The sequence below is a fragment of the Bos javanicus genome, chromosome 17 (genome assembly GCF_032452875.1).
Source record: "Bos javanicus breed banteng chromosome 17, ARS-OSU_banteng_1.0, whole genome shotgun sequence".
NCBI classification, from domain to species: Eukaryota; Metazoa; Chordata; class Mammalia; order Artiodactyla; family Bovidae; genus Bos; species Bos javanicus.
The window spans coordinates 6,565,414-6,579,906 of record NC_083884.1 but is presented as its reverse complement, the minus strand read 5'-3'; the positions used below and the strand labels follow the sequence as shown (position 1 = coordinate 6,579,906).

The 14,493-nt window shown below is 43.6% G+C and overlaps 1 protein-coding gene and 1 non-coding gene across 3 annotated transcripts in view; one reads left to right on the top strand and one right to left on the bottom strand.

The window, feature by feature from the left end:
- The window catches only part of GATB (glutamyl-tRNA amidotransferase subunit B), a 101,704-nt gene that overhangs the window by 75,462 nt on the left and 11,749 nt on the right, over window positions 1-14,493 (bottom strand). The gene's annotated exons all lie outside the window — the stretch shown is intronic.
- Window positions 7,635-7,707, top strand: TRNAC-GCA (transfer RNA cysteine (anticodon GCA)). Its single transcript has one exon. It is a non-coding gene; the product is annotated as a tRNA-Cys (tRNA).

Genomic DNA, 14,493 nt, shown 5'->3' with positions numbered 1-14,493 from the left:
CCCTCCAACGCCTAATTCAAAAGGAAAAACCCACCTAGATGTCGGCGGGATGTTCAGTGTACTCTTCTGTATGTCTGAATTATTTCAAAATAAAAGGTCTAGGGGACGAAGAAAAGAGGAGACAATTCTCCTACCTAAGAGGCTGGGGAGATGCTAGAAGCCTTGAGAGGGAAGAGAGCCTAGAGGAGGCAGGAGCTGCTTACACTGATGCGAACTGATGAACCACACACATGCATCAGAAGCCCGGTTCAAAGCTGCTGAAAATTAGTCGTAGAAAAGAAAATATTCTATATACTATAATCTGTCTAAACTTCCCTATCCCATAGTTCAGTGATATGATGCCAAGCAACACGAAGCTCCTCGTGCAGATGATGAAGCATGGTGTTAACACTCATAGGACTGTTAAGGATTTCATTTTACAGGTGAAAAATGTATTAAAGGGAATTCTGTTCCATCTGTATATAAGTATATAAATCCTGCATATAGACAACTTTTATATAAACAAGAATACGAAGGAAAGATGTGTGTGCTCTTTGACCTGGTAGGAAGATAATTTTCCCCAGTTGTATCTTTTCTAGTTGAAAACACTTTTAGCTTCCCCCAAACTTGAACAGGTATCCAATTTGCTGTTAATGTTTCTCTTCTGTTGTCTCACTATGTAAACACACATGTAACTTCTCAATTTTTGCTTCTCTGAAAAAAATCTATAATGGAAAACTCTGTATTGTCATTCACGTGCACTGTGCCATTTTAAGTGCTGAACCCTACCGGCCACTGTAAAACGGAAGGAAGCACTGTCTGTATTGATATTCTAATGCTGTAATGTTAAGAGTATGAGCACCACAATAACATCAGGTAACATTTACATGCCACTCGTAAGTTACGAGGTGCTTTCATATACAGTAGCTTCTCTGCATAGAAGTAAAAATGTAAGAGAACAAGAAATACGTAAATAAGAGGGCTAGCTAGCTGTGATAAGTAAAAATAAGTTATGAGTGATGACAGGCATCTTAAATGTTTACAACCAGCTATAAAGGAAAAATTCCCTCTTGTGTTTCTTGGGAAATGAACAATTAGCAAATTCTGCAGAGGGAAATACAGTCTGGTGCTTTATGCTAAGAATGGGAGCCAGGCAATTCTCTCTTCTATTTTTAACTGGGCTTCTGACCTCCTGGTATCCTTGGGTAAGTCCAAAAGGCCCTCAATTTCTTCTCTTATCAATTGGGGTTGGAGCCTCTGGCCTCGCTCACTGGGGTGTCCTATGAGTTGGCAAACAACACTGAAAATTTGAGACGCAATTGACGATCACATATTACTGTCTGTTTGTATTGCCTAAGAAAGCTGCAGAGCACGATAAAGACTCTTGATTGATTATGCTTCCTGCTTCTCTACTTGTGAAAAGAGATCCACGCATCAATATTTGGAAGAGAGTACTTTTAAGCCTCCTGGGAACACTAACATTTTCCTGATTCCTACTTTTTCTCCCTGCCCCAGCGTCAGGCCTTATTTTAAGGACTCAGCGAGCGGCAGAAGCCTGGGAAACAGGGAGGCTCACTAGCAAGAACCCTCTGCCACGAGTAAGAGACCCTCTTCGGAGGAGCCCCGCCTGACTACACTGACAACGCCAGCATCGCCAAGCCTACACTTGGCATACTGGGATGCCAATGGCAAATGACTTCCTAACGTGGCCAAGGTCTTTCAAAGAGCAAAGGAAAAAAATTCCCCAAGACGCTGCAGTGCAGAGAGTCACCTACTCCTCCTCCCAAACTAAATATGAAGCTGAAGATACACTGAAAAGTGAATACAATTTATTCAAACAACAGACGAATATTCCTGTAGTGTGAAGGAATTCCAAAGGAAACCACCCCACAAAAAAAAGAGTACCTCATGTCTCCTCCCAGAAACTGGCTCAGGCTTTTGAGGGCAGAACTGAGTCTCCAGTCTCCTGACCCCATGCTTCCTCGTGGATTCTGCTCTCTAGTCCATATACTTTTGTTCTCAAAAGAGGAGTGACTTTTGTAATGAGCAACTTTGGGAAAAGGAATTGAGCATATGTGGCCAGCTCCTTATGGCCCAGCATTTTTATTACAGGCTCTGGTATACATCACCAGAACACAGCCTGTGTGAGCTCTTTCTGATCAGCACGCCCACCAAGATGGTATATTCTGGTCTGCTCTGGCCATGTGATAAGCTTTCTACAAGTGAAAGGTCTATGCTTTAGGGGGATGCAAAAAGTACTAGAAGCCATTTGGATGTATCGTTACATTCTTCAATCAAGCTATTATTGGTAATGAAACCAGCAGGTTCATCTCCATTTGTCTGAACACTATGCTGATTTCTCAACTGGTTCTGACTCAAGAGGCTTCCCTCACGACGGTAAAGTGTCTGCCTGCAATGTGGGTGACCCGGGTTCGATCCCTGGGTTGGGAAGATCCCCTGGAGAAGGAAATGGCAACCCACTCCAGCATTCTTGTCTGGAGAATCCCATGGACAGAGGAGCCTGGTAGGTTACAGTCCATGGGGTCGCAAAGAGTTGGACACGACTGAGAGACTTCACTTTCCTTCACTTTTCTGACTCAAGATGGGAAGACAGTATTATTTTTATTGACATCCTAAAACCACACATCTTCCTGGAAACACTCTTCTACTACTCATGAAGCCAATCCAGAAACCACTCCCCCGTGACCACCACCAGCATCACCAATGGCTCCAAGGAGCAGAGGAAGCTGGAGGCAGTTGGCTGCCGTGGCCAGGGGTGCCTCCCTGGGATGGCAGAGCCTTTACAGGTCTGCTGCAGTGTTTTAAAGCTCTGGACCTGTCCGGGGAAGAAAAATGAATGGTATCCAGTTGCATGATTTCAGGCTGCATTTTTATTATTGGCTTCTAGAATAAATCACCAGAACAAAGCCTATATGAACTGCCTGAATGGCAGAGACAAAAACTGTCACAGAACACAGTTATGTAATTTTTTTAAACTACTGTATGTTTATTTCAAGAAAACACCTCTGAGCTTGCATACCCCTGGGCACCTTCGGTAATGTGTTCGTGGTTTATTTTTCACACATTCTCACCTTGTTTTCTCGTATTACAGACTTGTGGGCGGAGTAGTGCACCAAATTCATTTTGAACAGTTAAGAGTTATAAACAGAGCACTAGCTCCTCTAACAAGGGCTTGCTGCTGTTGTACTCAATGTCTCATCCAAGGGCATATTTTGAAGGGAAAATAAACCTGCATGATGGGATGTGGAAATCGGTAAATAGGTAAAAAGCCCTTTTTAAGCTCAACACTGAAGGTTTCTTGCTCAAGGATGAATCTCTGGGGAGACGAGGATGCTGCCTGGAGGTGGTCCCTTCCCAGAAAGGAACATGAGGCTGTATCAGAAACAGTCACTTGGGGAGAAGGCCAGACAAAGTCCCATGGGTTCCCAGAGACTGCGGTGGAGAGGAAAACAACCCCTCAGCTTCCTCATGGGCTGCCTTTGCCAAAACCTGCTGTTTTTAAATTGGGGGATAATTGCTTAAACGTTGAGCTGCTTTCTGCCATACAACATGAGTCAGCTGTAAGGATATATAAATATCCCCTCCCTCTTGAGCCTCCTTTCTACCCAACCCCTCTGGGTCATCACAGAGCACCAGGCTGAGCTCCCTGTGCTATACGGCCGCTTCTCCCTGCTAGCTATTTAACACATGGACGGAGGAGCCTGGTGGGCTGCAGTCCATGGGCTCGCGAAGAGTCGGACACGACTGAGCGACTTAGCAGCAGCGGCAGCGGCAGCAGCAGCAGCAGCAGCAGCAGGGTATATATGTCCAAACTACTCTCTATTCGTCCCACTCTCTCCTTCCCCTGGTATGTCCACAAGTCCATGCTCTACATCTGCCATCTCTCTATTCCTGCCCTGCAAAGAGGTGCATCAGTACTATTTTCTAGATTTTATACACACACACACGTACATGTATTAAATTTTTTTTTCTATCTGACTTATTTCACTTTCTATAACAGGCACCCGTATCAGTTCAACTGACTCAGATGCATTCCTTTTTATGGCTGAGGAATACTCCATTGTGTGTATGTACCACAACTTCTTTATCCATTTACCTGTTGGTGGACATCTAGGTTGCTTCCATGTCCTGGCTACTATAAATAGTGCTGTGGTGGGAATGTAAACTGATACAGCCACTGTGGAGAAGAGCATGGAGAGTCCTTTAAAAACCAGGAATACAACTACCACGTGACCCAGCAGTCCCCCAACTGGGCATACACCCATCATTCAAAAAGACAGATGTACCCTGCTGTTCCTCTGAATTGTACTATCTTGCTTTTTTGTTGTTCCTTGAGAGGAATGAGATGGCATCATCACTTCCACACACAAAAAAACAATTCATTAAGGATGAACTGCTTTTGGAAAGTGGGAACTTTTAAAGGACTTAAATTGAAGAAAGGAGGGAAAACCACTAGACCATTCAGGTATGACCTAAATAAAATCCCTTATGATTGTACAGTGGAAGTGAGAAATAGATTTAAGGGCCTAGATCTGATAGATAGAGTGCCTGATGAACTATGGAATGAGGTTTGTGACACTGTACAGGAGACAGGGATCAAGACCATCCCCATGGAAAAGAAATGCAAAAAAGCAAAATGGCTGTCTGGGGAGGCCTTAAAATAGCTGTGAAAAGAAGAGAAGCGAAAAGCAAAGGAGAAAGGAAAGATATAAACATCTTAATGCAGAGTTCCAAAGAATAGCAAGAAGAGATAAGAAAGCCTTCTTCAGCGATCAATGCAAAGAAATAGAGGAAAACAACAGAATGGGAAAGACTAGGGATCTCTTCAAGAAAATCAGAGATACCAAAGGAACATTTCATGCAAAGATGGGCTCCATAAAGGACAGAAATGGTATGGACCTAACAGAAGCAGAAGATATTAAGAAGAGATGGCAAGATTACACAGAAGAACTGTACAAAAAAGAGCTTCACGACCCAGATAATCACGATGGTGTGATCACTGACCTAGAGCCAGACATCCTGGAATGTGAAGTTGAGTGGGCCTTAGAAAGCATCACTACAAACAAAGCTAGTGGAGGTGATGGAATTCCAGTTGAGCTACTCCAAATCCTGAAAGATGATGCTGTGAAAGTGCTGCACTCAATATGCCAGCAAATTTGGAAAACTCAGCAGTGGCCACAGGACTGGAAAAGGTCAGTTTTCATTCCAATCCCAAAGAAAGGCAATGCCAAAGAATGCTCAAACTACCGCACAACTGCAATCATCTCACACACGAGTGAAGTAATGCTCAAAATTTTCCAAGCCAGGCTTCAGCAATATGTGAACCATGAACTTCCTGATGTTCAAGTTGGTTTTAGAAAAGGCAGAGGAACCAGAGATCAAATTGCCAACATCCGCTGGATCATGGAAAAAGCAAGAGAGTTCCAGAAAAGCATCTATTTCTGCTTTATTGACTATGCCAAAGCCTTTGACTGTGTGGATCACAATCAACTGTGGAAAATTCTGAAGGAGATGGGAATACCAGACCACCTGATCTGCCTCCTGAGAAATTTGTATGCAGGTCAGGAAACAACAGTTAGAACTGGACATGGAACAACAGACTGGTTCCAAATAGGAAAAGGAGTACATCAAGGCTGTATATTGTCACCCTGTTTATTTAACCTATATGCAGAGTACATCATGAGAAACACTGGACTGGAAGAAACACAAGCTGGAATCAAGATTGCCGGGAGAAATATCAATAACCTCAGATATGCAGATGACACCACCCTTATGGCAGAAAGTGAAGAGGAACTCAAAAGCCTCTTGATGAAATGAAAGTGGAGAGTGAAAAAGTTGGCTTAAAGCTCAACATTCAGAAAATGAAGATCATGGCATCCGGTCCCATCACTTCATGGGAAATAGATGGGGAAACAGTGCAAACAGTGTCAGACTTTATTTTTTTGGGCTCCAAAATCACTACAGATGGTGACTGCAGCCATGAAATTAAAAGACACTTACTCCTTGGAAGGAAAGTTATGACCAACCTAGATAGCATATTCAAAAGTAGAGACATCACTTTGCCAACAAAGGTTTGTCTAGTCAAGGCTATGGTTTTTCCTGTGGTCATGTATGGATGTGAGAGTTGGACTGTGAAGAAGGCTGAGCGCCGAAAAATTGATGCTTTTGAACTGTGGTGTGTTGGAGAAGACTCTTGAGAGTCCCTTGGACTGCAAGGAGATCCAATCAGTCCATTCTGAAGGAGATCAGCCCTGGGATTTCTTTGGAAGGACTGATGCTTTGGCCACCTCATGCTAAGAGTTGACTCATTGGAAAAGACTCTGATGCTGGGAGGGATTGGGGGCAAGAGGAGAAGGGGACGACAGAGGATGCGATGGCTGGATGGCATCACTGACTCGATGGACGTGAGTCTGAGTGAACTCTGGGAGTTGGTGATGGACAGGGAGGCCTGGTGTGCTGCGATTCATGGGGTCGCAAAGAGTCGGATACAACTGAGCGACTGATCTGATCTGATCAATTACTTCATCTGTGTCTGTGACAGCAGGGCAGAGAAGATGAGCAGGAAGGTGTACACATCTCCGCTTCAGCTGCGATGAGAAGGGAGGGACAGCTTGGAGGCAGGAGGAAAGAGAGAGAGACGTTAAAGATGTCTTTCGTGCCCCATTCGAAGTCTTGAATCACCCACCTCCATACCCTGGGCTGCAGTCCCAGCTACATGGTCATGCTCGCTTTTCCCTCCTGAAATGTTTCCATCTTAGTAAAGTCTCAGCCCAGACTTAGGTTAAAATGAAGCATAAAAGTCTGTTCTAAGAATTGATTGCCACAACCTGCTCTCAGGCAAACCTGGTGTTCAAATTTATTAACTGTGTGGTCTAGGAACCCCAAGCTAAGAGATAAACATGAAAAAAAGGCTTAGACCTGGGGTATCTGGCAAAAGCCAAAGTACAAGCTCTTTGGAGAGTTGCTCTCAACCCAGCCAGAAGATTCCCTCTAATGAAGTCCTGTCAAACCTGACTTCGTAATCCAAAATTACAAAATACACAAGAACATCATCTATCGTTAGCCAGAATCAGAAGACATGTAAAAAGCAGAACAAGAAATCCCAAGAACCTCATGTAATAGAATTTCTGAACACAGAATAAGTAGATTTAAAATTAGCAAAGAAATAAAGAACTTAATACATGATAAAAGAACAAGGTATTTTCAAAAAGATAGGAGAGATTTAAAAGAACAGAATTTCTATAAACGAAAGATACTCAGTGAAATTAACAACAACAAAAACTCAATGGCTATATTAAAGAACAGAGCAGACATAACAGAAATAATTAGTGAACTAGAAGAAAATGTAGAGAAAATTTCCTAGAATAAGCACAGATAAAAGATCCTAAAAGAGTATTTCCTTATGGCCACTATCTGCCTATGAGATGTACAGCTGGGAGCTGCCCACAGTCAGAGCTGCTCTCAGAGCGGGAGGTCGAGAAAAATCCCTAGGGCACTGAATTGGCAGCTTGTTAGGTGAGAGCTCCTTTCACCCATTTCTTCTTCTGAAGCAGCACTCTTTTCCTTTTTCTCTCTTCCCAGATTTAGATCTCTCACCTAGTGGACACTGTAATAAACAGCACATACAATCAGCTTCCCTGATGGCTCAGCTGGTAAAGCATCTGCCTGCAATGCAGGAGACCCCAGTTCAATTCCTGGGTTAGGAAGATCCCCTGGAGAAGGGATAGGCCACCCACTCCAGTATTCCTGGGCTTCCTTTGTGGCTCAGCTGGTAAAGAATCTGCATGCAATGTGGGAGACATGAGTTCAGTCCCTGGGTTGGGAAGACCCCCTGGAGGAAAGAAAGGCTACCCACTCCAGTATTCTGGCCTGGAGAGTTCTATGGACTGTATAGTCCATGGGGTCGCAAAGACTTGGACACAACTGAGCGACTTTCACAATGAGCATCATTGCTGAACAGTCAATGCCTGTGTTTGTATAGCATGTGGACAGGTATCTAGTAACATTATCATATATACACCTGTTAATGGTGTGCGTGTTCTGAAATATACCATGCCTACATAAATCAGAATTCCAGAAATTATGGTAGAACAGAGACTGAAGGCTGAACATTAAAAAGACCAGAAACACGAGTTCAAACCTGACTGGGACAAGAAGTAACTGAGTAACTGCCGGGCAGTTCTCTCATCTAAGTTAAAAGGACTGAACGGCATATTTCTGGGATCTTTTCCTATTCTAATTCTCATACTGCTTACAACATTGAGAAGCTAACTAGTTTCATATTATTCATGTAGTTTATTTTGTAGGACAGGTCTCTACTCAGAGCCTACTCCTATTTACATTAAGAAATGCAGTCATCTAGCTTTCTGGACTGGAGCAGATCAGAATAACCGAGAAGTGAAAAATGGGCAAGAAGGGGTTCCTAGAATCAAATATATTGACAGTAGCTTAACAAAGGAGGTGAGAGGTAGATGACTGCATTAACAAGGAAAAAGACTGTACTACGAAGCCTAAAAAGAATGGCTATCTTTAGCCGTTTCCTGATAACGGATCAGATAATTTTACACACCTCAGTAGACCTTGAAGGCACCATTATATTACAACAATATATTGCTGATAACCTTGAACAATCAAGAAAAGGTTAGCTTATGTTCAGTACACTCTATTTAAAAGCAGAAAAGTAGAAAATGCATTTTAGAAAGATTCCCATCAAGAAGTTAAAACATATCAAAAGGGTTTTAGATATCTGGGAAATTCTTTCCTATGGACTCATGCATGTACTCATATGTGTCTGCAATTATACAGAGAAATATTTATTAAATACATGTTCTGTGCAAGGTACAGTGTGGCTTGAAAAAGATCCATGAACTGCTTTTTAGAACCTTAAACATAGAAATCCTCATAACAACATACATAAAGGATGTTCAATCAGCTGTGAAGTATGTATTGACAGAACACAGAAGCACTGGTTTTCACAGTTAGATTTCCCGTGGGGAATTCTGCGTGCGAGAAGGGCAGCGGGGAGGGAAGGGAGACGGCTGGGAAGGGAAGCTTTCAAGCACCACCGAGGGGGACTTCCATGAGGGTTGAGAATCCGCCTTGCAGTGCAGAGGACACGATGCAATCCCTGGTCGGGGAACTAAAATCCCACGGGCCACGGAGCAACTAAGCCCACGTGCCGCACCACCGAGCCCGCGTGCAGCAAGGAAGGGTCCTGCGAGACGCAGCGGAGACCCTGCCTGCGCAACCGCGATCCGATGCAGCCAGAAAGAAAAGTAATAAGAAACTAATAAAATTAAAAACAGGAACACCGAATGCTGGCAAAATATCCAAAACAGGAAAGGAGTTAAATGCTTCGCTGAGGGAGGAGAGGCCATGCCGCCCACTGGACGTGAAAGTCCTTCGTTGTCATGGGTCATCCAAGTCCACAGGGGACATCCAGTTAATGAGACAGAGGGCAAGGCAGGACCGTCAGAGGGTTCAAGAGCTGAAAGGGAGCCCCTCCACACTCGCATGCACGAGCTCACAGATACACCTCTTTTGCAGAGGGCAAAAGAGGCCACGGGGCAAAACACTGCACCCCTGGAACACTCCCCTGCACAGAGGAAAGAGGGAAAAGTGTAACGATGGCTCAGACAGTGGCAAGATTAGCGTGTGAAAACACAATGTAATTATAAATTCTACAGATTACATTAAAGCAAGTCATTGAAATGGAAAAACATTTTAATAGAAAACTGTCTCATCTTGTCTTCTTAGTCAAATAACCATCATTTAAGTGTGAATGGACAGAGAAGCAAATATAGATCTGATTATAAATGTATGAATTTAAACACTTTTTTCCGAATGTTATTCTCTTGTATTTCTATTCCATTTAGAAGTTTTGAAGTAAAAAATGTTTATAATTATATTTTGAATTAAGAGTCAGAAAAGTGCTTAAGCCTAATGCTCACTAGAACTAGTTAAGTATTTCTAAGTCTATTAGGTCCTTTAAAACAAAAGTTATTACCAATATCTGCTATGTTCAGAGGGCTAGGATATTGCAGATTTACCCAGATAATACATCTTCCATAAGAAATTTAAAAAATAAACTGTTGAAAAGGCATTCATATTATCATTTCTTAAAGGGGAAGGATCCCTTTCAGAGTGATCTACATACACGTTCAAGACGGAATCACCAGCATAAGGCATGATAACCACATTGTTGTTAGTCCCCAGAAGGCAGGCATCACATCAGATCTTCCCTCTTCATTCCCCTTCTGCTTGCTAATCGTAAGTAACATTCTTGTGAATAAAAGAAAGTTTTGTAACAAGAGGTAAACAATATCCCAGTTCCAGTTTTCATGCCATAGCTGCCACCCCCAGTGTTTTTTCAGAAAGCAAAATCCTGATCCTGAGAAAAGCAGAGCCTGTTCTTGCAGGCTTCCACAGAAGCCTGAGACATGTTCTAGAAGCAAGAGACATGGTTACTAGGAGGTTCCATGCTGTGCACACCTAAGCACTTTCAAACAAGCACACCAAGATCAGAGTTACTAGTTAGACATTTTTTTTTAATGAAATTGACCAGCTTTGTTTATCAATGTGTTAGATGTCCTGGCCTCTCATCAGTGGAATGCAGCTCAGCCTGGTAAGCAGCAGCAGGTACCTCCTGGCCACAGTCACCCAGCAGCCGGCACTAGCAAAGCAACAACATTCTCTTTGCTTTGCCTTCTCCTGCTCGGGGATCGACACCACAAGGGGGCAAGCACATCAAACAACAAAGTGAGCGTGTGAGCACACGCACGTGTGCGCACGCTTGTGGTCTGCACAGGCATATATTTCAAGCACACTTGATGGTTTGCTGAAATCTCGCCATTGCTGGAAACATTAGCAAATTATGAAAGAAAGAGAGCTGTAAATCTCTAGGCATTTTATCAAACAAATATATTTCCTTTCCTATTTTCCTTCCCATTTCACATCTCACATACAAAATATTATGAGAGTTGGAATGACATTGATAAATAGGAAATAACTGACTCAAAGAAATAACCTAAGATTCTGTCTATAATTCTATACACAAATAATGATTTAATAAACTAAGGAAAATTTTGTATCACAGTAAGAGGTTTTACTAGGTCAAGGTAATGAATGAAGCTGAATGCCGGCTAATAAAAACAAAGAATGCTGTTTTTAGCTTAGCTGTAATCCTGCCTACCAACAGGAAAATAGGCCGAGTGACCTTTCCAGTCTGAAGATTTATGATGGGATTCCACATAATTCTAAAACTAAAGGTAAAATGAGAAGATAAAAATGCCTGGAGTCCTAGGAAACATTCAGAAGAAGGGTCACTAATCAAAATGGCAGGCGGGGAGGGAGGCTGTAACCGCTGTAAAGTCAGCAGCCTAAGTGAGGCAGAGCCAGCGGGACAGACACACCGGGCAGGGTAGGGACTGGAGACGGGGGACGAGAACAAGTATTGTGTCTGCACACACAGACACGTACACAGAGTAATGTGTCAATACACACACTCAAGCTCAAAAGCAAGAAGGAAAGCCCCTGGGGCCCCCATCACCCAGGGGTAGCTGTACGAGGCAGAAGGGCAATGGTATGAATTTGGAAGTCGGACTACGGTGTTTCAGTCTGACTTCTCCAGTCAGTCAGTCAGTCAGTTCGGTCGCCTCAGACGTGTCCGACTCTTTGCAACCCCATGAACTGCAGCACGCCAGGCCTCTCTGTCCATCACCAACTCCCGGAGTTCACTCAAACTCATGTCCATTGAGTCGGTGATGCCATCCAGCCATCTCTTCCTCTGTCGTCTCCTTCTCCTCCTGCCTTCAATCTTTCCCAGCATCAGGGTCTTTTCCAATGAGTCAGTTCTTCACATCAGGTGGCCAAAGTATTAGAGTTTCAGCTTCAGCATCACTCCATCCAATGAATATTCACGACTGATTTCCTTTAGGATGAACCGGTTGGATCTCCCTGCAGTCCAAGGGACTCTCAAGAGTCTTCTCCAACGCCACAGTTCAAAAGCATCAATTCTTGTGCTCAGCTTTCTTTATAGTCCAAATCTTACATCCATACATGACCACTGGAAAAACCAGAGCTTTGACTAGACGTACTTTTGCTGGTAAAGTAATATCTCTGCTTTTTAATAAGCTGTCTAGGTTGGTCATAACTTTTCTTCCAAGGAGCAAGCATCCTTTAATTTCATGGCTGCAGTCACCATCTGCAGTGATTCAGAAGCCCAGAAAATAAAGTCAGCCACTGTCTTCATTGTTTCACCATCTATTTGCCATGATTTGATGGGACCGGATGCCACAATCTTAGTTTTTTCAAAGTTGAGTTTTAAGCCAACTGTTTCACTCTCCTCTTTCACTTTCATCAAGAGGCCCTTTAGTTCTTCTTCACTTTCTGCCATAAGGGTGGTGTCATCTGCATATCTGAGGTTATTGATATTTCTCCCGGCAATCTTGATTCCAGCGTGTGCTTCATCCAGTCCAGCATTTCTCATGATAAACTCTGCATATAAGTTAAATAAGCAGGGTGAAAATATACAGCCTTGACATACTCCTTTCCAAGTAGACTCAAGGGATTAGACCTGATAGACAGACTGCCTGAAGAACTATGGACGGAAGTTCGTGACATTGTACAGGAGAGAGGGATCAAGACCGTCCCCATGGAAAAGAAATGCAAAAAGGCAAAATGGTTGTCTGAGGAGGCCTTACAAATAGCTGTGAAAAGAAGAGAAGCAAAAAGCAAAGGAGAAAAGGAAAGATATATCCATTAGAATGCCGAGTTCCAAAGAATAGCAAGAAGAGATAAGAAAGTCTTCCTCAGTGATCAGTGCAAAGGAATAGAGGAAAACAACAGAATGGGAAAGACTAGAGATCTCTTCAAGAAAATTAGAGACACCAAGGGAACATTTCATGCAAAGATGGGCTCAATAAAAGGACAGAAATGGTATGGACCTAACAGAAGCAGAAGATATTAAGAAGAGGTGGCAAGAATACACAGAACAACTGTACAAAAAAGACCTTCACAACCCAGATAATCACGATGGTGTGATCACTGACCTAGAGCCACACCTCCTGGAACACGAAGTCAAGTGGGCCTTAGGAAGTATCAGTATGAACAAAGCTAGTGGAGGTGATGGAAGTCCAGTTGAGCTACTCCAAATCCTGAAAGATGATGCTGTGAAAGTGCTGCACTCAATATGCCAGCAAATTTGGAAAACTCAGCAGTGGCCACAGGACTGGAAAAGGTCAGTTTTCATTCCAATCCCAAAGAAAGGCAACGCCAAAGAATGCTCAAACTACTGCACAATTGCACTCATCTCACATGCTAGTAAAGTAATGCTCAAAATTCTCCAAGCCAGGCTTCAGCAATACATGAACCATGAACTTCCAGATGTTCAAGCTGGATTTAGAAAAGGCAGAGGAACCAGAGATCAAATAGCCAACATCTGTTGGATCATGGAAAAAGCAAGAGAGTTCCAGAAAAGCATCTATTTCTGCTTTACTGACTATGCCAAAGCCCTTGACTGTGTGGATCACAACAAAGTGTGGAAAATTCTGAAAGAGATGGGAATACCAGACCACCTCACCTGCCTCTTGAGAAATCTGTATGCAATTCAAGAAGTAACAGAACTGGACATGGAACAACAGACTGACTTCTCCACTTACTACCTAACTGGGATATTGACAGAAACCGCCCCATAGGGTTGACAAGGTTGAAACAAGTACACACACATAAAGAAAGCACTCGGTAAATGTGAGTGGACCTTACTACCACTAACCTTGTTAACCAGGCTGAAGAGATACCAGATGCTGGCGATTTCAAGCACCTAAGGCAAAGAAGTCAAGGCTGGGATTCCCCTGGGGCAGGGAGCTGACAGGAGCCACGAAATCCCGGTCCAGCCAGAAAATCTTGTGCCACCAAATGAGGGGTTCACATGGAAGAGGCAACCACCTCAGGCCTCGGGTGAAAAGACAGTCTTGAGCAATGAGAGCCCCTGGCCCTGTGCCGGCATAGACGTGGGGCTTGAAGGGCTCATCGCCCTGGCAGTGTGGCAGCTGGGGGCCCCAAAACAAATGGAGAAACCATCCCTTAAGCCCAAACGGGGCCAGCAGAGCCACTGTGAGTACCGCCAGTGACGCGGCCACAGTCCTGGGCTGAGTTTGTAAGCGGAGAAATCACACAGAACACCGAGCAGGACAAATAAAAACACTTCCATTCCTGGATGCATCCTGGCCAGAGCCATCAGAGAGGGAACACGAAAAGGAGCAGACTTCTTGCAGGGAACGAATGCCTGAAGACAAGGAAATTGAGTCTTCCGTGTGCTGAGCAGACAGACCTGTCAGCTTGGGATTCTCTACTGTCACTCAAGAGCCAGGGAGAAGCAGGAATGATGGGAGGCACAGACAAGCTGAGAGAGCATCTCACCCACAAACCCCAAATCCAAACACACTAACATAGGCAGGAAAGAGCACCGACGAGGAGCGTGAGATCCAAGAGACA